We start from the raw sequence: 25,682 nt of genomic DNA on the forward strand, positions 1-25,682 counted from the left end.
TTCCCTTGAGTCCAGAACATTATGAAACTTTCAGAAGTTTCCTTAATATTGGTTGTTATTATTGATCCAACTGTTAAGGAATTGTAGGTATATCAAGATGTGGGGGTAGAGGGATTGATAATTAAGATGTAAGCAGGCAATAATGAGTGTTAAGCTGGTTGCTTTACAATTGATGAACTATCAGTGCACAGTCTGTGTTAGTGCATCCTTATAGAGAAAATAAAATCAATCACATTGTTTTAGCTGTCTACTGCTATATAACAAATGATCCCCAAACCTACCCATTTAAAACATAGTTTTAAATATAGTTTCTGTGGGCCAGGAATTCAGAGTTGACTTGCCTGGACGGTTTTGGCTGAAGACTGTTCTTGAGGCTGCAGGCAAGACAGGGGCTGGGCTCTTGTCCTCCACAGACTCTACAGGCCTGAAGCAGCTATGTCCAAGATGGTTCACTCCCACTGCTGTTGGAAGAGGCCTTGGTTATTTGCTAGTATCAGGAGATCTCACTATCTTACCAAACAAGCACTTCACAGAATCAGTTGGGATTGTTCACAGCATGAAGTTAGCCTCCCATCAGAGCAAACTACCCAAAAATCAGACCAAGGAAAAAGCCACGATGACTTCTAACCTGTTCTTGGAATCTCCACCATCACATCACCCATCATCCATTCATTAAGAGCAAGCTGTTAAGTCCAATTGGCATCAAGAAGAGAGGGGTTAGGCTCTACCCTTCAAATAAGAGTAGACCCAAGTAATTTTTTGGACCTGTTTTAAAACTACCACACTAAAACCTGGAGATGATAGCTGTTGCTTGTTTGGTTGGTTGGTTGTTTTACATTTATGCTCACAAAAGCACATCAAGTGAAATGAACATGGGTGTGAACTGCAGAGAAATATTTTGATAAAATTAAATGTGATACCCTTTATTTGAAGTAAAAGGACTTTCCTCATTTGAAGGATGAAATATGGAGAAAATGAAAAACAATGCAACTCTTAATTCTATGTAAAAATCTGGAAATTTTAAAATAAAAATTCTGAGCCAAGTGCCAGTGCCTCACGCCTATAATCCTAGCTACTCAGGAAGCTGAGATTGTGGTTCAAAGCCACCCCAGGCAGGAAAGTCTATGAGACTCTTATCTTCCAGAAGCTGGAAATGGAGCTGAGGCTCAAAGTGATAGAGCACTATCTTTCAGCAAAAAAGCTCAGGGAAAGCCCTCAGCCCTCAGTTCAACCCCACAACCAACAAAAAAAATAATAAAATAAAAATTCCTTTATTATTTTTCTCATTTTTCAGAATGGAAAAATTAATAAAACAGCATTAGGGCTGGGAAGGTGGCTCAGTGGTAGAGGGCTTGCCTTGTACACATGAGGCCCTGGGTTGGATTCCTCAGCACCACATAAGCAGAAAAAGCTGGAAGTGGCGCTGTGGCTCCAATGGTAGAGCGCTAGCCTTGAGCTGAAGAGCTGAGGGACAGCGCCCAGGCCCAGAGTTCAGGCCCCATGACTGGAAAAAAAAAAACAGCATTGATATGCACCTCACAATTCTATGTTAAAAAAAAAAATCAGGAACATTTAAAATAAAAATTTCTCCATTTTTTTCCCAATTTTCAGGACAAAAAGTGATACTTTAATAAGAGAGCTTTAATTAAAGAAACTGCTAATGTTTGTACAGAATTACATTTCAACATTCAAAATTACTCAAGCCCAATCTTATTTTCTCTATAATAGTAGTAGTTTAATCAAAAGGGTAATTTTTTATGAATACCTAATGCTTTATCTTTTATAAAAGTTACCACAAAATTCTCACTTAATCAGCTAGCATTCACGATATAAATTAATATTCATGGTCCAAGACTTTAAAGGTCTATAGAGGCTGATTAGAGGAGACAACGCAGGGCCCATTCACATTTACTGGACTGCAATTTGCTTCAGTATCATGAAGGGTTTCTCACACGTATTGTCTTTCTTTCATATAATACATTTTTAAAGTCACAAGGTTTGCATCGGAAAATCTTCCCAAGGTATATATGTACCTAAAGCATCAACCTTACCTGGAAGGTTTTTTATCTTTGAATAACTTCTTTTGATATCTTCTCTTTGCTAAGATTAAACTATTGTCCATTATGCAGCTTAAACCTGTTTGTCATCAAAAACTACTGTGAATACACTGCAATACCTGTCTTTCCAGCTCGTAAGTTGAACTTCCAGTTTCAAGATGATAGTTTAGATTTAGAATACCTTCCTTACTTCCTTAGGAATCATCTGAAAGCCAGAAAGAGGCTAAGAATTTTTTTAATGCAAGCTCCATATTTAACGAAGGCAGGCAAGAGAAAACCCCGCACTATGTGGATGAAAAGTCTGCCAAAGGTAGAAAATCAACAGGAACATGTGTGGCAGAAAGTGCAGACATGTTATGGCTTTGGGTCTTGAGAGAAGCAGCAAAGCATATTTCTTGGTGAGAAATACCCTGGTGAGCAAAACAGACATTGTTTATTTGCAGCAGTCGGGGCAGAGTGCACACGCTGGCAGCAAGAGCTTCCTTGAATTCAGAATGTTGATCCATGAGAAATCACTTCAAGAAGCATATTTGCAACTTATCACTATAGCAACAGGGGAACAACAGAAATTGGACTGTGTGAAAACTCCACAAGGGTTATCTCACATGGGCTGGGAAGAAGTGTGGGCTGAAGAGACTGACACTGAGACCCGCAGGTCACTGGGAAGATTCCAGCAACCCTGGACCAGAGCCCTAGCTCCTCCCTAACACAGGCCTTCTGAAGATTACTGAGCCAAGAAAAATTCACTTCCACCAAATATCTACAACCAAAAGCAACCATCCAGAGACCTGTTCAAAATTGACAACACAGGAAGACTGGGAAGAGAGTCAAAGGTAGATGAATGGCCAACAGCAAGCACTTTACCATCAAGTAGCAGAAGGAAGCAAACGCTTGTAGTCAGTTTGACCTTTTTAATGGCACAACTGCTCCTCCAACCAACTACGTTGTGCAATAGAAGACAGATTGTGAGGGACAGTGGAAAAATGAAGAGATGGGGGAAGGGAGGAGAATGCAGCCAAGAATTCGTATATATCCTACAAAACTGAGAAAAGTGAGGGAAGAGGTAAGAATGTTGAGAGGGGTGACACTGATCAAGATGCACTGTGTTCATAAACTGCTTTGTTGAATGGCAAGTACTTTGTACAACTACTTAAAGGTAATAAAAATATGTTTTAAAAGAGATAGTGGAAAGCCGGGCGTTGGTGACTCAGGCTTGTAATCTTAGCTACTCAGGAGGCTGAGATCTGAGGATCGTGGTTCAAAGCCAGCTCAGGTAGGAAAGTCCGTGAGGGGGCTGGGAAGGTGGCTCAGTGGTAGAGTGCTTGCCTTGCATGCATGAGGCCCTGGATTTGATTCCTCAGCACCACATAAGCAAAAAGAAAAAAGCCGGAAGTGGCGCTGTGGTTCAAGTGGTAGAGCACTAGCCTTGAACTGAAGAGCTGAGGGACAGCGCCCAGGCCCAGAGTTCAGGACCCACGACCGGACCCAAAAATATATATATATATATATTTAACAGGACTGGGAAGGTGGCTTAGTGGTAGAGTGATTGCCTAGTATGCATGAAGCCCTGGGTTTGATTCCTCAGCACCACATACACAGAAAAAGCTGGAAATGGTACTGTGGCTCAAGTGGTAGAATGCCAGCCTTGAGCAAAAGAAGCTCAGGGACAGTACCCAGGCCCTAAGTTTAAGCCCCAGGACTGTCAAAAAAAAAAAATACTTAACATAGTAAGAAGAAAATATACTTGTTGCAAAACCCAGACGATCACAATGGGATGACAACCTATGCTCAAATAAACTGGAAAATCTAGAAGAAATGGATACATGCTTTTTCCTGGGCCAACTTCTGGTTATATGCCTCCTACCTCTACTTCCTGAGTTGCGGGGATTACATACATATACTACCATGCCTAGCCCTTGATTTGAATGGATGCATACATATGCTAAAAACATACTAAAATTTGCACTTTATAAAGAGCTACTTGACACCAATTCTATAAAACTTCTAAAATAGAAAAAGTATTTTCAAATGTACTTCACATTTCAGAACTTCCAGAGAGTTCTCTCTCTCTCTGACCACCCCAGGCAACATTTTTCTCATCTCCTGAGATCCATGGGTACTTAATGTGTACACAGTTTGATTCCCAGTGCTCACTACCTTGTTTTGCTGATTGTTTATGATCATTTATGAGCATGTTTCTCAGCTAGGCCTTCATGAAGAAAACCTGTTCCTCCCTTGGCCCCTGGAACAATTTGTTTCACAAGTAGACTCTCAATGAATAGTCTGTTGAAAGATTCTTATTACACTTCTAGGAAAAAAATGTTTCATGTTATTTTTCAGAACACAAACTATGGGACTTCTTCCAACGCTTGATCAAGTTGATAGAAACAAATTTCTAATTTATATTTAAGTAGCACACTGCCAAACACGGCAATTTCCAATGTGGAAGATATTAAAGAATCTATGCATTAAATCATGTGTGACAAAAATCATAGTCTGGAGCCAAGGATGAGAGGAATTCACATCAAAACCTATACAATTAACCAACACTGCCAAAATAAATGTCTCAAAAGAGCTAATTTGTAAATGTTCTGATTTGTTTGTTCATTCACTTATTTATGCGCAGCCTTTCCAAAATCCATATGAACAAACTAAAGCAAAGAGGGCTGGGAAGGTGGCTCAGTGGTAGACTGCTTGCCTTGCATGCATGAGGTCCTGGGTTCGATTCCTCAGTACCACATAAGCTGAAAAAGCTGGAAGTGGCACTATGGCTCAAATGGTAGAGCACTAGCCTTGAGCTGAAGAGCTGAGGGACAGCACCCAGGCCCAGAGTTCAGGCCCCACGACTGATAAAAATAAAGCAAAGAAAATACCAAATATATTTCAGGTTAATTTCAGTATCTCAGAAAATTTACTTAAGATTTTGAATTTATCCTAAATGATGTCACCAGGTAATTATTAATTTTTGTTTTGAGGATTTTTATTATTTTTATACATTTTTATTAGTCTATATTAGTTGTACGAAGGGGTTCCATGATGATGTTGTGTGTACATAAAATGTGTCCCTGTTAAATTCACCACCTCTCTCATTCCTCCTCTTCCCAATTGTTAAAATAATTTCAATAGGTTTTATTGTTCCACTTAACCACATTCAGCCTCTTTCACCCTTTCTTTCTGTCCTTCCACCTCCTACTTGGTAACCAACCCAAATAAAACCTATTTCACGTTCCTGTCATTCATTTCTAAGGACTAGATTCCTCAAATGAGAGAAGGCATGTAGTATTTGTCTTTCTAAGCCTAGCTTTAACATGATGATCTTGAGTTCCATCCATTTCCCTGCAAATGACATAATTTCATTTTCCTTTCTGGCTGAGTAATACTCCTTTGTGTTGTCGTATATATGTGTTATATTTTCCTTAGTCACTTATCAGCCGATGGGCACCTAAGTTGATTCCATATTCTGGCCATTGAATATTTCTGCTATAAGCACAGGTATTCAGGTTCACTGAGTAATTATTAGTATCCAGGGTATCCACATAGAAAAGGTGGACCTGGGTGGCAGATTTGATATTTGTAATCCCACAACTCCTCAATCAAATGCTGTGAGGCTTCATTCCTAACTGAAGTTTAAATTTCCTACCAAGGTTTAAGCAACTCACATTGTTGCATCTATCTACAGGCCTTCGACTGGAGAATGAGATTCACTTTGAAAATCCTGAACTTCTTTCTCATGTTCTGCCTTTGGCACCACAAAGAATCCACCATGGTGGGCAGCTCTTCTCTGATTTCCAGCATAGTTAGCATCCCACAATGCTTCTATGTGTATGTGATACGTTAATGAGTCTGAGAAAGAACCGAATTTCATCTTGGTCCTGAAATTTCAAACAGAAATTGGACAGCCATTTCTTACATTGTTAGATTACTCAACTACCAAGGAATTCCTCTCCACTCATCACTTCAGATCACTTAACATCCCTACCCTGGGTTTTCTAAGTGACTTCTCAATTCTTCTCATCCATTACTCTGTCCAGCCCCCATTCCTCCTCCTTCTACCATGCAGAACAACTCCACATCTACTTACAAGTCTGCTTCAGACCTATCTGGATACATGCTCTCTTGAGAAGGCTCTGAATGCCACGTTCCTTTCACAGTAAAAAGATTAACTCTAATTCCTGGTATCCATCCTATCTGACAGGCTTTGTCTTTAAGCTGAAATTTTACTGATTCTATTAGGTGCTCCTCTAATGGACCAGATAATATTAAAAAGCTTTCGGACACTTTGTCTTAGCTCTGTTTTCGTGAAACCCAGGTAGTTGGCTACTCTTGCTCTCTGTTCTCAGCCTTCATCTCCTTGTGGTGTTGTGGCATTGTGTCTTCCACAGTCCAGGCAGCCACACCAACATCTGTCCTGTAACAGGCATTCAGGCAAGATTTGTCAAGCCAAGAATTTGATGTCAATTAGATGTGGTTAAGATTGGGCAGAAAATAATTGGTTCCAGACAGCACATGTGCAAATCCCTACAAAAGCAACATTGTGCTGGGAGAAGTGAGAAGTGGCCTTTTAAACCCACACAGAAGACAAAAGCAGAGCTTCGTTGTGCAGAAGGTACACTGTGTGCCTTTGATCATTCAGCTTATTCTGGAGGCAGGCTTCCTCCCAACCTTAACTTTCTGCTTTCATAACTGTGCTCTAGCTGTGCTGCCTCTGGAATTCACCATGCCCACTTCACTGGACTTGACTCATGCTCAGCATGGAACAAATTATTGCCATTCTGATATCATTTGAAAGCACAAAACAGAAAGACTATACATCAACCCTACAACAAAAGATGGTCTCTCAGGAAAGAGTTCTCACCCACCTGCTCCCTCATTTCATTTTCCAAAGAATAATTACCAAGCAAATCTCCCAAGTTCACTGAAAATAATAGCTGTGCCTAAGTTTCCTTTATACAACATCCTGCCTCAACTTGACTTCATAAGTATTCAGTACATACTGTATCCCATGGAAAGAACCATAAAGTTGATGTGGTGTATTTATGTCTTTATCAAAATATGCCTGTGTGTGAATATGTGTGTTAAACACATGTGTATATATATATTTACACATATGAGTATACATGTATGTGCATATATAAAAGGAATGTGGGTGCATATATTCACACATATAGAATGAGTACACATATGTGTATATGTGTGTGCATATAATCATACACATAGAATGAGTGTACATATTTGTGTTTATGTAACAGACATATATGTGCATATGTTCACACATACACAGTGGGTGTCGCGTGTACATATAAATGTCTATATGTACATTACAGATGTGTGCATATAGAATGAGTGTGCACCTGCCTTATAACCAGTGAAGAATAGTTGTATTTGATTATGTATTGCTCTATATACACCACACTATGTTTCATTGATTCACTAATTTAACCATCTAGTGAGCTGTAATAAATTGGGGAGAACTGTTAAGAGTAGGAAGACAAGATTTCTTGTTCCTACAGTTATCTGATTCTTCTCTGTGTTGAAGCCAAAAAGCATAGAGTGCATAGGGGAACGGCTTTGTTGTGAAGCATACAGATTAGGGTGGAGATGAGTCTGCATGCTCACTTTATACCAAGGAAGGACCAAGTAGGTAGTCGGTGACTGAGTGAATATCTGATCCATATGCTTTAGAACAGACTAGCAGGACACTTATCTCAGACTGAGAGAAGGTAAGCAACACAGCAGGAAAGCATCAATGGAATCCAATTTACCAGACAGGAAGTAAGCATTCCATTTGCAGGATATGAATCAACTGCTCTGTGGAATAGCTGTGACGACTGATCTAATCTAGATTGGAGATGGAGGTGTTTATCAAGCGAAACATCCAACCCTTAGTACTTTAAAGCCAAAAAGACCTTAAGAAGTCCTCTAGAGCCAGGCACCAGTGGCTCACCCCTGTAATCTTAATTACTCAGGAGGCTGAGATTTGAGAATCACAGTTCAAAGCAAACCTGGGCAGAAAAGACTCTTATTTCTGTTGTTCCAAGTGATAGAGCACTAGCCTTGAGCAGAAAAGCTCAGGGACAGTGCCCAGGCCCTGAGTTCAAGCCTCACGACTGATAAAAAAAAAAAAAAAAAGTCCTCTATTCCAACACTTGCCAGTCTCATTTAAATCGTGCCACACTCAGAAAAGACAGTACTGGTTAAGCACCCTGTGCTAAATGACTGGGTTGATTAGCATAGAAGACGACTATCTCAAGGACCCAGCTCCAGAAATGGGGGTGGGAAAATAGAGGGAACTGGAGTCTCCCAACGCTGTAGGAAAGCCTTACTTTGGGTCAGTCCCTTTACTCTACGAAGGAAACCAATCCTTTTTTTTTTTTTTTTTTTGGGTCCGGTCGTGGGGCCTGAACTCTGGGCCTGGGTGCTGTCCCTCAGCTCTTCAGCTCAAGGCTAGCGCTCTACCACTTGAGCCACAGTGCCACTTCCGGCTTTTTTCTTATGTGGTGCTGAGGAATCGAACCCAGGGCCTCAGGCATGCAAGGCAAGCGCTCTACCACTGAGCCAACTTCCCAGCCCCAGGAAACCAATCCTTACCAGGATCACTGGACCAGAAAGTCAGAACAGAGCTGTCAGTACAGCCTTAGACACCTCTCCTCATTGATGTGTCTACTACTATTCCAAGTATTGTCCCTAAAACAGAAGCACCAACATCACCGGGGACTTTGTTCAATGCAGATTCCCAGGCCCTGCCCTGATGTGAATCAGACACGGGGGTGATTAGAGTGCAGCAGTGTGTGCTTCGATGGTATTTAACAGGAGAGTCTGCTGCTCCTTCAAATTCAAATACTTGCACCATTGTCTAAGCTGACTCTCAAAGCTTATAAGCGCCCAGGTTAACATTCAGGTGGTCTAACTCTGGGATCTTTAGACTCTGAAGCCCATCCAGTCTCTGCCACAGCTTCTTAACTTTGCCACTGTAGCACAGAATCTGTTTTAACGTGTGTGTGTGTGTGTGTGTGTGTGTGTGTGTGTGTGTGTGTGTGTGTGTGTGTGTAGCAGTCAATTACACTACATAAATGAGTGTGTCCGGGTGTGTTCCAATAAAACTTTATTTTGAAAAACCAGAACTGGGATGGATTTGGTGCATGCTGCAGTTCGCCAACCCCTGGTATTCAATGATTGTAATAGATTCTTTTTAATCTCATTGTTTAAATGTGTAGCCATCCTGGTTAATATTTTTTTAATCACTTGGTAACGTATGATATTTGCCAATGTTGGTGTCAATCTCTGCTCTTTTTTTATTTCTCACTTCCAATGTGTTGAATACCTCCTGGGCGGCCGGCATGAGAAAATATATTTCCTGCCCCACATACTAGAGTTCTATGCAATGGAGAAGCAAGAAACAATCAAAACTACCCTGTGTTTTAAATGTGGCAGGTAGAAGAAAATACCACTCAGATGAATAAGTTTTGTTGCTGAATATGTTTAAACTGACCAATGGTAAACAGATTTTTTTTTTTAAAGCATGGTAATTCACAGACCAAACTCTAAAGCAGCAGAGATGGTAAGTTCTTGGCCACCAGGCTAGCAAGGCAGGCACTGAGACAGGGCAAGTTGGAAGGTTCACGTCCAAGCCACACTGTCTGGTTTTTTTTAGAGCCTTTTTTTTTTTTTTTTTTTTTTTTTGTCAGTTGTGGGGGGCCTGAATTCTCAGCCTAGGCGCTGTCCCTCAGCTCAAGCCAGCACTCTACCACTTGAGCCACAACACCATTTCTGGCCTTTTCTGCTTATGTGGTGCTGAGGAATCGAACCCAGGGCCTCATGCGTGCAAGGCAAGCACTCTACCACTGAGCCACCTTCCCAGCCCCCATGGTTTTTTTTAGATGGAAGACAGAAATGGTGGCAGGACAGAATCTTCTGGAACTTCTGCATTTTGCCTGATGGCTGGGATGAGATAACTCAAACCCTTGAATACACTGGCATTGATGAGGGCCACAGTAAAGCCTCCGCACAGCACAAGCTCTGCTGAGCTCTGTTCTCAGAGCAGTTGAAACTGTGCATAGAAACTTCAGGCTCTAAGACCAATGAGTAAAGTAAAAGCACCATGAGCTTTGTGATACACATTTGGAAGTCACACTGTACCATTTCCCCAATGCCACTGAACAAGAACTGTTAAGTCTGCCCAGATTCAAGAGAGGAAGACACAGACCTTACTCGTAGACAGAGGAGGAATCAAGTGATTTCCAACCATGTTTGAAAAACCATCAACCAGATAAAGCAACAAGGAGAAATGGCCTCTCCAGAATGGGGGACACTGAGGAGCTTTTAAAAATTAGGCAACAGGGCTGGGAAGGTGGCTTAGTGGTAGAGTATTTGCCTAGCATGCATGAAGCCCTGGGTTAGATTCCTCAGTACCACATACACAGAAAAAGCCAGAAGTGGCCCTGTGGCTCAAGTGGTAGAGTGGTAGCCTTGAGCAAAAGAAGTGCCTAGGGCCAGAGTTCAAGCTCCAGTACTGGCAAAAGAAAAAAAGAAAAAAACGTAGGTAATACAAAACCAAAGCCTAGACTCCAAGGTGGAAGAATATGTCTAGAATTTATTAGATAGTGATCTACCAAAAGAGGAATTTAGGAATTATTTTCATCTGTCCATGGACCAAAAAGGACTGTAGATGTTACATAAGACTGAATGATATGCGGATTCTGTGCTTATCCACTATCAGTGCAAGGTGATTGGCTACAATAAATGATGCATATGGGCTGGGAAGGTGGCTCAGTGGTAGAGTGCTTGCCTTGCAAGTATGAGGCCCTGGGTTCAATTCCTCAGCACCACATAAACAGAAAAAGCCAGAAGTGGCGCTGTGACTCAAGTAGTAGAGTGATAGCCCTGAGCCGAAGAGCTGAGGGACAGTGCCCAGGCTCAGAATTCAGGCCCCATGACTGGCAAAAATAAATAAATAAATAAATAATGCATATTCATAGGACTCTACCAAGATGCCATAAATTCTAACTTATCGAAGAGCAAGCTACAATAGTCTATGTCTATAATCCCAGCTACTTAAGCCTAGTGCCAAATCCTAGCTACTCAGGAGGCTGAGATTTGAGTATTACGGATCAAAGCCAGTCTGGGCAGAAAGTCCACGAGACTCTTATCTCCAATTAACCACCAGAAAACCAGAGGTGGTGCTGTGGCTCAAGTGGTAGAGCACTCACCTTGAGCTGAAGAGCTCAGGTACAGAACCCAGGTCCAGGGTTCAAGCCCCAAGACCACCACCAACAACAAAATCCCAGCTACTTAGAAGACAGAAAGCAGGAGGTACATAGTTCGAGGCCAGCCTGGGCAAAATGCTAGCAAGATCCTATCATAACAAACAAGCTGAGCATGGTGGGTCATACCTGTAATACCAGCTATGCTAGAAGAGGCAGGGGAATCATATCTGAAAAATAACTAGAACAGAAAAGAAAGGACTGGGAGGAATGAGCAAGTAGTAGATGCCTATAAGCACAAAGCACTGAGTTCAAACCTCAGTACCACAATTTTTTTTAAAAACAAAGACTAATTTAAAATATTTATCTGTAGAGTTTCCATGGGCATATTGTTGAAAATCAGATGCAAACTCAAATTTTACCTTGTGCTTATTCTTCATTTAAAATTGCTTGCCTGTCTGTGAAATGAAGAAACATCTTGGATATAGCTTTATAATTACCGTGTACAGCAGGTCAAGGAAATGTTTTCCCTGGTGAAAAATGAGTTGTCTGTACAAACTACACAATTTCTTTGCATCATCTGCTTAAGAAGTAATTACAAGAATAAATGATATATGTGTCCTAACTTTGTCCAACTGAAGAAAAAATTGTAAAGTTAACCTAATAGAAACACTTCTTAAAATTTTTTGCATTTTTTTTTGCAGCCAAAGAACTGTTTCCTTCCACAGGAAAATAAAGTGAGTGGATGAAGACAATGTGAATCGACTTCTTTTAAAAATAGAACTCTGGGAGGTGGCACTACGGCTCCAAGTGGGAGAATGCTAACTCTGAGCAAAAGAGCTCAGGCACAGCGCCCAGGCCCCAAGTTCAAGCCTCATGACTGACAAAATATAAACAAAGAAAAACAGAAAATAGAACTCCATTTAGAGGACTTGACTGTTTCATCTGGAGGTGTGGCAGAGTGACTGGCATGGTCTTCTAGGTGGCTCCCCGCTTTATTAGGTCCGCTGGGAATCATGTGGTCCAACCGGGTCATTCTGCAATTGACTAGACTGAGGTATCAAAGATGCCAGAGTGGCACAAAGAACTGAGCTGCAGCTCACTGAATATTCCAAATGTCTCCTTTATTCCCCAGCCTTCCCTGCCCTGAAGGTAGGCTGCAATCATGTTGAAAAGTTCTGATCAAAACATTATGAACAAAAGTGACAGGTCACTCCCTGGATGAGATGGTAAAACGGAGCTGTCCGTTTCTCTCGTTCCCTTTGGCGGTCCCAGGCTGAGATGGTGGAAGCGTGGTACGGAGGGTACCTGGATCCCAGGGCCATGTCATGCTCCAGAGGAATGGCCAACATCCATCTGACTCTGCATAAGCAGGAATCTGACCCTTGTGGTATAAAGACACAGAGATCTGGGGCTGGAAAGGTGGCTCAGTGGCAGAGTGCTTGCCTAGCATGCATGAGGTCCTGGGTTCGATTCCCCAGCACCACATACGCAAAAAGAAAAAAAGCCACAGAAGTGGCGCTGTGGCTCAAGTGGTAGAGCGCTAGCCTTGAGCTGAAAGCTGAGGGACAGCGCCCAGGCCCAGAGTTCAAGCCCCACGACCGGACCCAAAAATAAAAAATAAAAAAATAAAGAAAAAATTAAAAAAAGACACAGAGATCTGAGAGTTTATCACTGCAGTATAGATCAGCCTATTCTAACTAATAACTGAAGCATTTTGCTTAAGTTCAGACAGAAGTTTATGGCAGAGCTAGAACTGTGACCTAAAATCTCCTGACTTACTCATCCACGATTCTGTCTTACCACATATGGAAGAATCCACGCAGTCACCACCAAATTACTTCGTAAGCTAAACAACCAGTCAGCTGGAAATAAAAATGGACATAAGGTACTGAACTGAAAAAAAAAAAAAAAGACAATGCCCTGCTGGGTGTCAGTGGCTCATGCCTGTAATCCTAGCTACTTGGGAGGCTGAGATCCTCAGATCACAGTTAAAAGCCAGCCCGAGTCTGTGAGACTCTCATTTCCTAAATCTACCAAAAAGCTGGAAATGGAACTGTAGCTCAAGTGATAGAGTGTTAGCCTTAAGCAAACAAGCTCAGGAACAGTATCCAGGCACTGAGTTCAAGCCCTAGGACCAGCACACACAAAAAAAGACAGCACCCATGGATTGTGGTACAAAATCAGGAGGGCATGGCCAAGCTACAGTGTTCACTTTCAGAGAGGCCAACCACTCTCTGGGAGGGGCTTGGATGGTCCCTTAGCTCCTGATTTATATATTTTCTTCAAATGGATAACAATTTCACCTACAGGACTCCAGCCCAATTAGAAAGCCAAATGCCCCAAAAGAAGTGTTTCTTTCTTCCTATTTGTATACAGATGCCCTCAAACACACACAGAAACCTGTGCATCAGACCCAGATTAATTTAACCTAATGTAGAATTCTTTTAAAGCAATAACTTATGGGGAAATGAGTTATTGGTTGCTAGGCAACATCCACGCAAAGCTCTTTCTTTGTAATCCAGCATTCTCTCCATCTTCATGGACAAAAGTCAAGGAGGCCTTAGTGAAAGGCATATATTTAGTAGTGACATCAAGAGATAGCAAATGAATTTTTCTTGGAAACAATTCACTGCAAAACACCAAGCCCTTCGGGTTTGCAAATGCCCACCCTCAGTGCACAGAATGCTGTTTGCTGTGCTGAAGTATTGCTGTTCTCGGCACTAACAGGCCAGAGGGCTATCTTCTGGCATAATCCAAATCGAAGTGGAGGTTGTTCAAAGTCAAGCAAACCTATTCTCTTTCAAAGTCAGGAAGGGATTGGCTGAGACCCCACCCTGGTGAGTTTATTCTCTGCCCAGATACCAAGAGCTTAAGGTAAAAGTGAGTCCTTCCCCTTCTTTGTTCCTTCCTGAAAAATGGATTCCTTATTTGTTTTGTTTTTTTTGTTTTTTTTTGGGGGGGGGGTCTGGTCGTGGGGCCTGAACTCTGGGCCTGCGCGCTGTCCCCCAGCTCTTCAGCTCAAGGCTAGCGCTCTACCACTGGAGCCACAGCGCCACTTCCCGCTTTTTTCTTATGTGGTGCTGAGGAATCGAACCCAGGGCCTCATGCATGCAAGGCAAGTACTCTACCACTGAGCCACCTTCCCAGGCCCTGGATTCCTTATTTGTGTGCTAGCTTTTGGGCACAAGGGATCCCATCTCTGTACTACATCCAGACTAGTCTCCACCAATCTGTGAGTTGTAGACTCACAGATTGTGCATTCCTCTGCTCCCACCATCCCTTGCCTTCTACTGTGTAGCTAGCTTCAACAGCTGGCTGAGGTGTACACCTTATACTCAGTATCCACTAGGGAACGGGTTCTCTGATCATGATTACCAAGACATAGAGCTTATTTATTATATTTTCCCCTCCGTTCCTAGAGCAAAGCAACTTCTCTGGGAAGGACCCACCAGTGCATTCGGGGAAGTATTGTCTGAGGTACAACTGTCCCTACTGATGCTACTTGCCATTCAAGGCTTTGGCTTTGCAAACCATTTTCTATCAAGAGATACAGAGAGCTTCTCATCCTAGACCTGAGACTGAGATCTAAGGATCATAATTCATTGTTAGCCCAGACAATAAAGTCCATAAGACACTACCCCAATTAACCAGCAAAATGCTGGACTGGAGGCATGGCTTAAGTGATAAAAGTCTCAACCAAACAAGCAAGTCAAGAGTGAGCAAAGTTCTGAGTGCAAACTCCAGTACTGCCAAGATAATAATATAATAATAATAACAATACTTTGTAGGACACATTATGGGGGAAATAAGACACATACAAAAAAGCAAAGCATGTTACTCATTTCATCCAGTTTTGCCTTCATGAAAACACTACAAGACAATTTTAGAGATGATTCTGGGCTACTCGATACTGTAAAAGTTGCTAGAATCAAAATAGAATGGAAACACTTGTGTAGCCCTAACTAAAAGAATAATAGAAAGAAAAAAAAGAAAGGTACATCTAGCTCACCACCAAAAAAAAAAACAAAACACTAGCACAACCAGGAAGTTTGAAAGGAGGAGATCTTATGGACGTGACTCTAATCCATCCCTCTGAACAATCCCTAAACTACTTTTTTCTTATAGTTCTGTTAAAATCATTACTTCATTCCACTTACCTCTATTGTAGCTAGCTAGAAAATACCACCCTGATAAATTCTTAAAGGGACAGATTGAAATTTCTCCCCTGAAGTCTTCTCCAAATCATTACCATCTAGTTATTGTTTTGACAATGTTTAATGAACATTATTGTAATGATTTAATTTGCCATAATAGACCTTATGCTTTCATATAATAATTTATGTGCTATTTTCATATTGGTGTCATTTTTCTATGGGGGTTATCCAGTCAAACTAAGATACACAAAGTGCTAACCTATCATCAATTATATACTATCCAAGTTTTGTAATAATGTATTCCCTTTTTCTATAGATTATACATTAGCCAATTTACAGAACAGAAAATAATTCAGTCCAAAAAATATAGTATCCTTACAATAATATAATAGTTCTTTTTCTTATCATTCAAATTTGAAAATAAGAACCTGGCTAAGTATTAGAAAGCTCTTAAGTCATATACAACTTATGGAAAGTGATTTGGAGGAAAATTTTTATTATGAATCCAGGCATACTGGTGGCTTAAGCCTGTAATCCTAGCTACTCAGGAAGCTGAGATCTGAGGATCACTAGTTCAAAGCCAGCCCAGGCAGGGAAGTCCATGAGACTCTCATCCCAATTAATCACCAATAAATTGGAAGTGGAGCTGTGGCTCAAGTGGTAGAGTGCTAGCCGGAAGCAAAAAAAAGCTTAGGGACAGAGCTCAGGCCCTGAGTTCAAGCCCCATGACTGACAGGAAAAAAAATATTATTATGTTAATAATGATTTTTTATGCATTTATTCTCATCAATTCATCACAAAGTCCAAATTCCTGTACTTTGTTATTGACCTTTATGGCTTCCCTTTTCAGGTTTATCTTACTTTTCATTTAAAAAAAAAAAATCCCTTCATTTAGTTTTAGTAGGGCCTCATAAAGGACAAAACAGAATGTTTGTGCTCAGTGCACTACTGAGCCTGGCGAGAATCCAATGTTTATTCAGACGAAGGCGTGCTAGCACGCAGTCACAGAGCGGCCGCTGAGGGCACGCTACCCCAGCCTGAACCCAGGCTCTAAAAATTATTTATTCCTAGACACTAGTTAGAGAGACAGAAAGGGAATTTTAAATAACTTTAGTCTCCTCAGAGAGATAAGAGAAGTTCTGCATCCAGAAACCGTGACAGGTTTCTTGGTGGGGGTTTTTTTGTTGTTTTTTTTTTAAGACAATTTCGATGTGAGTCATCGAAATTAAAAACATGACAGCACAGATTAAAATTTCAGATGAAATGCTGCTAGGTGAGATTCAGAAAGCTTTCTAGAGGAATATAGAAAAGAGCTGGTGTGATGTGTGTGTGTGTGTGTGTGTGTGTGTGTGGTGTGATGTTGTGTTCCACGCCACACATAAGCTCAACCTGTCATGTTAGCAACACATACTTAAAAATGTGGAGATTTTTACATCAACTGTCTCCAATAATTTCTGGGTTTCCTTTTAAAAATGCATCACTAATTATAGGATAGTTATCCCAGCTGGAGGTCTTTTTCCTTGCTGGAATTCAACCACTTCTCAGCAAGGCTAAAACCCAGATAAATGCTATGTGTGTCATTTAAAAAGCCAACGATTACACAAAGACACATCTGAATCACTTTTTCCTAAATTAACACATTATTTTGATGTGTCAAGAAGAGTGTTAGCATACATATATTTCTTCTTGCTTCAACTATGAAGCAATCTCAGACCGTGGCACACATCACATCTGTTGAGCTGTGGGTCTTCAAGACTGAAAGATACGCCTGGGTGCCCTCAGAGGCTGACTGCCGGCATGGACAGAGAAAGAAAGAATCAACACAAATCCTCGCATCTATCATTCGGACTGCACTCTGAAGAAGGGTGAGCTCAATAAACGTTCCTGGGGGTAGCTTCGTTCTGTCTTTTGAAGTGGTAAAACAGAGGTAACATAAAAGTTATCATTCTGATGTCCAATCCTCTTCACAGAATACAGGCATCTAAAATCATATTCTATAGTTACATGCAGTTCACATACATGACTGAAGAAGTACTTACACACATGTCCTGACACACACACTGACCCAAATGCACATGTTCACATGGCCATCCACCCACCCCCATGGCTTGTATATGCTTGTACACACTAACCATCACACAGGTTAGAGTCACCCACCTCACTCTCACCTGCACATACTCTTGCACACACATATTCCCACGCACTCAGCCTGGGCCCAGTGGCTCATAAACAGCAGACATTAATTTCTAACAGTTGTGGAGGCTGGAAGGCTGAGATCAGGGCCACGGCCCATGGGTTCAGGAAGGAGACTCTCAGTCATTCACACACAGACACACACACACACACACTCAAACCCAACCTACACATCCATCATACACTCACACATTCACCCAACCACAATCATTCTTACATACTGGTACACACATTCACACACATTCACAGACATACACACACACACACACACACTCATCCCTACACTGACACACACACACACAACTTTAACCACACTGTAGGAATCCTGACATGATGCTTGTCAGGCAAAGAGTAGATGTGAGCCACTGAGGTGAAGAGTGTCTAGGGGAAGAAGACAGAGAATTTGTCCATATTGGGCAGTGCAGAATCATCTGAATGTCAAAAATATGGACTGGGTTAATATGCCCAAAAGGAGAACAGAGTTTTGTTTCTTTACCTGTCTGTAGTCTTCTGCTATGAAAATAGGAATGAAGGTAGACTTCAAGAAGGTTAGAGGAAGGAGGTGATCACACTTCCCATCAGCCTCCCCTCCAGGCACCTCATCCACTTCACACTGTCTGCACTTGGCAGGCTCTGGGTTAGGCACTGGGGCCTTCGAGAAGTGATCGCATCAGCAAGGCGGAGCTCCCATGAACAGGATTAGTGCCCTTAGAAGAAGAGCCCCACCCCCACCCCATGCTCTCTAGCATTTTGTGACATGTGAGGATGTAACAAAAAGTACGCAGCCCCCCCCAACGCTCCACAGCCCTGAGAAATCAATGTCTGCTGTTCACCCCATCAGTGCTAGTGTGACTCCGCAGCCAGAGATGACAAAGACAGGACCCGACTCATTCGCTAGAACCCACTGTAAACTGACTTCACCCCAGAACACTGCCCTGGCCTGGCCCTCATTACAGCTCAGTGTTTTTGCTTTGGGCCACAGCCTACGTGAACTCGCTTCAGCCACAGCCCTATTGTAAATGGCCTTGAATCTTCCTCCTCTGCCATCTCTAGCCAGAGGCTCCTTGCCTTCACCTCTTCTCTCGCGTGTCCTAAGTGTCTGGACTTTCTGATTTTCTCTCATTTGTTCCCTATTTTTTCCTCTTGGACAATTTCTGCACGCCCCCTGGCTTCTGCCTCATCTGTGTGCAAGCTCCCCACGTTCTCTCCCACCCTAGTGATTCTCCACTGTTCCTCTCTGCTCCGCCCAGCTGCCCACAGGCCCGCTCTTCCTGTCTGCCTACTAGCACTGCACACAGGACACGGACAACCCCAAAGTAAGTAAATAGCATAAAACAACAAAAATGAAGTCACTGTCACCCTGGCATTTTTCCTTATGTGAATTAACATCTGTCTTAGTCCATTGACCTTCATAAAATACAAGTTTATTTTCTTACTATTCTGGAGGCTGAGAAGTACAGGGTCAAGGTGCACCCCAGTTCACTTCCCTTCCTGGCTTGCACGTGACCATCTTCTCATCGTAGCCTCACCTGGACAAAAGAAGGCAAAGGCTCTGATGTCATTTCTTATCAGGATACTACTCCCATCAGACTGATGATTACAATCCCCTAAGTACCTTCAAAATCCCACATCCAAAATGAACTATATAACTTGTGGGTGGGGATGGGAGGGAAAACCTGGAAGAGAGCCAGGGAAGGAGTGATATTGTCCAAAAAGAAATGTGCTCTTTACCTGACTTACATAACTGTAACTCCTCTAGAAAAGACCTATGTCCAAATATTATGTGGGCTGGGGGCTCATGTGAATTTACAGGACACAATCCAGTCCGTAGTATTGTGCCTGCATCCTTCAAAAGTCACATTCTTCTCACATGCTAGATTCATTCCCTCCAAATAGCCTGCAAAGTTTTCATTCATTCCAGCATCTAGTCTATAATCTCAAGTCCAACATCTTATCTAAATCAGACGTAGGTTAAATCTCTCAGTACAAATTATCCTAAGGTAAAACTTCTGTATGTCTGTTTATCTGTAAAACACAGACAAGTGACACCCTTCCAAAAACCCAGGAAAGAGCTTGTCATGACAAAAGGTAGCAAGAGGAAAGAAGCAATGAGTGAGGGGTCCCGGGGGAATCTGCACCTAGCCAGGCCAACTCCGCAAGTTCACAAGACTCAAGAGCAACCCTCTCTGGCTCAATGTTCCACCACCCCACGGCCCTGTGGGCTACCTTGCCCCTTTGGCTTCCTTTGAGGGAATTGCACTCTGAGACCAAGGAGGAAACAGCCTTCCCCCTGGACACAGAGTAGGAAAGGCAGCCTCGTGATATCTGAATCGCCTCTGGGGACATTCTTCCCCTTCACTGAAGAATAAATAGCATCCATTCATAGCCACTCCATGGGCATGTGCTATAGCACACACTTTCGTCCTTCTGTCTCACTTTCTCTGTCCCACTTGACTCAAACTGGTGATGTCTCTGCAGGTGTGATGCCGTCTCTGGTCCTGGTTTCTGCTAAGATGGCTGACTGGCATCACAGGGACCCCTTTATAGAGCAACTGTCCAGCCATACCCTCAACTTCTCCCCCAAACATGCATCCTCAAAATTTGAAATATGGATAAGCTAAGACATTTCTGAATCTTAGAGTTCTGGCTCTTTGCTAACAATTCCTCCCCGAATTCATCCCTCTCCTATTTTACAAAGAACAGCCAGGAGGATCCAAGTCACTCCTCCAACACCTGCCTCAGGACTCCACTCAGCTAAGCACCCAGTCTCATTGCTCACAAGTTCTGTTTTTCCATCAGAGCCTAGAACACAATTCAACCAAGTGATTTCCCCACTTTATGGCAAGGAGTACAACTTCTTTCCCAGTCTTTCCACCTTGGTACCAGCAGGTCAGCATCTGCACAGTGGCCATAAGGATGTGCAAGATGGTGGAATGCGCTGTGGTCCATGGCAGCCCCATACCCTGCTCTGGTCTCCTTTCTGATCACTGTCTCCAAGCATCAGGCTCTACACACTGAGCTGCCCAGCATGTTTTTCCCACCTTCGTGCCTCCTGTCTTCCTTTACATAGGACTATCTTCAACTGAAAAGTGCCTCCCTTCTTCACTATCCATCCTTCATATCCTTAAGTAGAACTGAGCTCCAAGGCACTGCTTAGATGTCCTGACCCTGCTCATAGCCCTCTTATAGTATTTGCCTTTGTCTATACCTGTCTCTCCCATTAGACAGGGTTTCTTCATGTCTTAGTCCATTTGGATCTGAATAATTTATAAAGAATAGAGATTTATTTCCCACAGTTGTGCATGGTAGGCGGCCTAAGGTGAGCACATCAGCCCGTCTAGGGTGCTTAGGGTCTGGTAAGGACATGCTGGATCACTGGCATCTTCTCACAGTAGCATCATCACCTGGCAAGGGGCCAAGTAGCAAAAAGAGAGGATGAAGAGTTCCCTACAACCCTTTCATAAAGTTGTATAAAGTAGCCAGTCCCATTAAGGACTGAGTCACTTCCCAGAAGGAACCACCTCTTAATACCACCATAATAGGAACTAGTTTCACCACAGGTTTAGTTTCTGAGGGAACACACTGAAATTGTAGCACCAGCTCTCCTTGGAGATGGAACACTCGGGCTCTACCCCTAGCAACTTTCAAGGAAGTGTGTAAGTGGCAGCAGTTATGTGGACTGGAGGAGCATGTTAAGGTGCCATATACTTTTGTCATATAATTTCCCCAGTTACAAAAGGAAAACTGTAAATATTTTCAACTATGATGCTATGGGCCATTTAATTAGTCTGAATATAGAGTACTGAATTTTGAGGCAAATGCATTCTTCATCAGTATATAATAATGTAATATTCAAAACAAACACAAAACTAAGGAGATGACCATTTGGATCATAAGTCAGTTTGTCTACTCTCCGAAGAAATGTATGATGCTCAGAAGTGGGATATTTAATCAGATTTGCAAATCAATTACATGAGGGCAATCACCCTCATGTAATTTTAATTTAAATGTAAACATTTAATTTAATGTAAAATTAATTACATTTAATTTAAAATAAGCCTAAAAGAAAGAGATTACGAATAATCTTCAAATTTAAAAATCCACTGGGGATGACTGGCCTGATCTTTGTGAAAATATTTCAAGATCATGTAAAAGATGGTTGACATCAAAACCAAAATCTTCTTTTTTTGGGGGGTCCAGTTGTGGAGCCTGAACTCTGGGCCTGGCACTGTCCCTCGGCTCTTCAGCTCAAGGCTAGTGCTCTACCACTTGAGCCACAGCGCCACTTCCGGCTTTTTTTCTTATTTTTGCTTATGTGGTGCTGAGGAATCGAACCCAGGGCCTCATGCATGCAAGGCAAGCGCTCTACCACTGAGCCACCTTCCCAGCCCAACCAAAATCTTCTTAATTGGCCAGAATAATCTGCACGGGTCTCTGGCTCTCTACTCTCCCAACAGCATCTCTTTTTTTTTTTTTGTCGGTCGTGGGGCTTCAACTCTGGGCCTGGGCGCTGTCCCTCAGCTCTTCAGCTCAAGGTGAGCGCTCTACCACTTGAGCTACAGCGCCACTTCCGGTTTTCTGGTGGTTTATTGGAGATAGGAGTCTCACGGTCTCTCCTGCCCGGGCTGGCTTTGAACCGCAATCCTCAGATCTCAGCCTCCTGAGTAGCTAGGATTACAGGTGTGAGCCACCAGCGCCCAGCGCCAACAGCATCTCTTTATACAAGAGTCCTTTGAAATGTCAACCAGTGATGGAAATTTCTACCCAAAACCATACAGGATCTTGTAGGAGGACAGGGTAGAGAATGTGTCCTACACATTGGCACTGTGGTTCAAGTGGTAGAGCGCTAACCTTGAGCTGAAGAGCTGGGGGATAGTGCCCAGGCCCAGAGTTCATATCAAGAAGAGCATGGCTAAACTTTCAAATGCCCAAAAGCAGAATTTGAGCAACCCAGCCATGTGGTACATCTTTCATGACTGAGCAAGGATTTGTCACCATCGAGAAACCAATCTTGTAAAACTAAGGCCACTGGTCCTACCAACGGGGCTCAATAGGATTGGCAAGAGGAGTGTGGCAAGAAGTTGCTGGCATCCATAAGCCTTTCTAGCATAGGGGTTAAGTATGTGTCCTCTCCTGCCTTGTTTATGTTTGTGGAGCTGTTCTGTGCTCTCCAGAGAAGAGCTGTCTTTTCCCACTCCCTGTCTCTCTTTGGCACTCTGCCTCTTCCAGTTGGCAACTGGCTATTTGATCTTTAATAGTAGATTCTAATTTGTGCAAGTTGTTAGAAATAAACTGAAGTGATATTCAATCAATCAAAATTGATTTACTTTCTCCTCATTATGGGCCATATTTTTTGTTTCTTTGCCTCGTGAACTTAAAATTCAATAAAATATTTATAAGAAGTTTATTCACTTATCTTAATAAGAAGTCTGGATATGACTCATATCATTCAATAATGACTAAATCCTAAGCTAGAAATATGAAATATAAATATGAAATGAGAAGATGATAGAATGAAATTATTCCATGCTTAGAAATCTGAAGGTTTCTCCTAAATGTAGATTACCAAAAGTAAGATTGAGGGCTAGGAAGGTGGCTCAGGGGTAGAGGGCTTGCTTTGCATGCATGAGGGCCTGGGTTTGATTCCTCAGCAACACATAAGCAGAAAAAGCCAGAAGTGGCGCTGTGGCTCAAGTGGTAGAGTGCTTGCCTTGAGCTGAAGAGCTGAGGGACAGTGCCCAGGCCCAGAGTTCAGACCCCACAACCGACAAAAAAAAAAAAAGTAAGGTTGACAACAGTGGGGAATAAAATGTAAAATGTTTTAACACATATATAGGTACATATATAATGCTATAGTATATACATTTTCTGCTTAGCTACAAAAATATTTTTAAGAAGTACAAGTTCCTTTATTCTTTTCTTCCCTCTCTCCTTGCCCCACCTGGGTTTTGAACCCAGGTACTGACTTGAACTATGGAGAAGAAATACTTTGCCACTTGCAAACTACATCCTCCTCAGTCCTTTCATTTGTATTTGTAAGTTACTTCTCAGAATAGAACCTTCAGGAGTTCTAAACAGAGTTGGGGGGGTGGATTTTAAAAAAAAACAGGTTTTGAAATTTTCCTCTTTGTTTTCATTGTTTGCATTTCCTTACTATGTAGATGAATGGTTCAAATTTGTCTTGTTCATGTTAATGGTGATAGTCTAGAAAAAAAATAGTTATGGACCACTTCTGTTATTTCCTCAACTCTTTTATAAATTTAGATAATATAATAATTACCTAGCAATAGGGACAAATCCATATTTTGTAGGGACTGATGCCCAAACCATCTGAGGACCCTGTGTAGCAGAGAATATATAAAAATAGTGTGGTTCCACTGGGTGTTTTTTTATTTTCCCCAAAAAAACCTGATTATATGAGGGCTCTTCTGGAAGAAACTGCAAAGAAGAGATTTAGCAGCTCAGGCTTCATTTGTTTCCCAATGAACCTGCAAACCCTGGACATTAGTAAACTTTTAAGCCAGTTTTCCAGAATTGACCACCTCCATGTCAAGCAGGTCCTAGTAAAAGCTTGAGGTCTTGGGGACCCACACACAGACGGCATTTTTGCTCTGCTTTTGCTTTGTTTCACGTTAACCATCTTGCTCCTGCTTAGGCCTTCTCTACACACTTTTTTTTTTTTTAATTAACATTCTTTCTCCAACAAAACTAAGAGTGCCTAGACCTGGTGACCTGACTCCGATAGAGTCCAAAGCCAGGGACTCTTCTATCCTAGAACCCACGGATGAGTGTCTGTGATGGGAAATCAGGTTCAAATTCCACCTCAGAAAACTAGGAAATGCAGCAGCGGTACTCACCAGACACCATGTTAAAAATGAAAACTAGACAACCCATGGGTAGGGGATGGGAGGCAAAAAAAAAAATACCCTGGGGGAGAGTGAGGCGGGGTGACCCCTCTGTCCATCATCGTGATAACAGCAATTTAAAAATTAAAGGAAAACTAGGGAAATACTTCCTTCGGGAGGTTGTAGGCTCTCAGACGCAGTCTTCCAGCGATGTTGAATTCTCATCGTGGAAGAACAGACTAGTGGGGTGACCCTTCCCACTTGGACCCCCACCTGCGCTGCTTCCTCCTGGGCGCGTGTCGGCTGCGGCTGAACCCCGCGGTGGAGGCCGAGCCCCCTCGGGTCTGGGGCGGTTTTCTAGGCCCCGTTCTCTGCGGCTTGGACCCCGGTAGCTGGGGGGGCGATCGGCTGGATGGATCCGCCAGTCCTGCCTGGGAAGCCAGCCTGGCAGCCAGGGGAGGGGCCGGCGCGCTCACCCTTGGGGTCCTCCTCTCCCCGCTCTCCTCCTCCCTTTCCCCATCCCGTCCGAGGAAATCACTTACCCCGTGATTCACACGGGAGGTGGGTGGCGTTGGCTGGGCACCCCGGCTGGGGACGCGCTGCTGCCTGGCTGCCTGGCTGGCCGGCCGGGACTAATGGCCGAATCCTCCGCGCGGCCGGCTCCCACGGTCGAGCACTGCGCGCGAGCGGCTCAGCTCACCCGCCCGCCGGGTCAGGCACCCGGAGGCGGAAGCGGCCGAGAAACCGGAGGCGGCGCGGGGCAGGGCCCTGCGGCCTGTCCGGGGTGGTGGTTCCGCGCGCCCCGGCTCTGTCCGGCCTGCCCTGGGCCTGGCCTGGCCTGGCCCCAGCGCCGAGGGAGGATCCCACACCTAGGCCTCGAGCCACCGGGGAACACTAGACTCCGAGAGGGGCGGCGACGTGTCCGAGCCGCGCTGGAGACGCCACCGGAGCGGGATGCGCCCCCCGTGCGCGCGGCATGGCACGCGCGCCGAACACGCGCGCGGCACACGCGCCCTCCGCGGCACGCGCGCGCGCACACGGTGCGCCCAGCTCTCCGGGGAGACCCTCCCGGGCCCCCTGCCGCGGCCGCGGCAGGGCGGCAGCGCAATACAGGGCGCAGCCCGGCCCTAGGCACCGCGCCCCGCGGCCTCGCGTGTGGGAGAAAGCCGATCGCATTGCACATGCCGCAAATCGGTCCCCATCCGCCAGGATTCCCAGGACAGACGTGCA

At 43.4% G+C, this 25,682-nt stretch overlaps 1 long non-coding RNA gene across 1 annotated transcript; it reads right to left on the minus strand.

Moving 5' to 3' along the window:
- Positions 1-346: 346 nt before the first annotated feature.
- LOC122110187 lies at positions 347-25,268 on the minus strand. The gene is made up of 3 exons (XR_006147844.1): positions 24,995-25,268; positions 19,044-19,136; positions 347-461 (listed from the first exon to the last, which is right to left on the minus strand). It is a non-coding gene; the product is annotated as an uncharacterized LOC122110187 (long non-coding RNA).
- Between the last annotated feature and the right edge of the window lie 414 nt (positions 25,269-25,682).

The sequence above is a fragment of the Dipodomys spectabilis genome, unplaced genomic scaffold (assembly GCF_019054845.1).
Source record: "Dipodomys spectabilis isolate Male_0828 unplaced genomic scaffold, ASM1905484v1 ptg000075l, whole genome shotgun sequence".
In the NCBI taxonomy this organism is placed as follows: Eukaryota; Metazoa; Chordata; class Mammalia; order Rodentia; family Heteromyidae; genus Dipodomys; species Dipodomys spectabilis.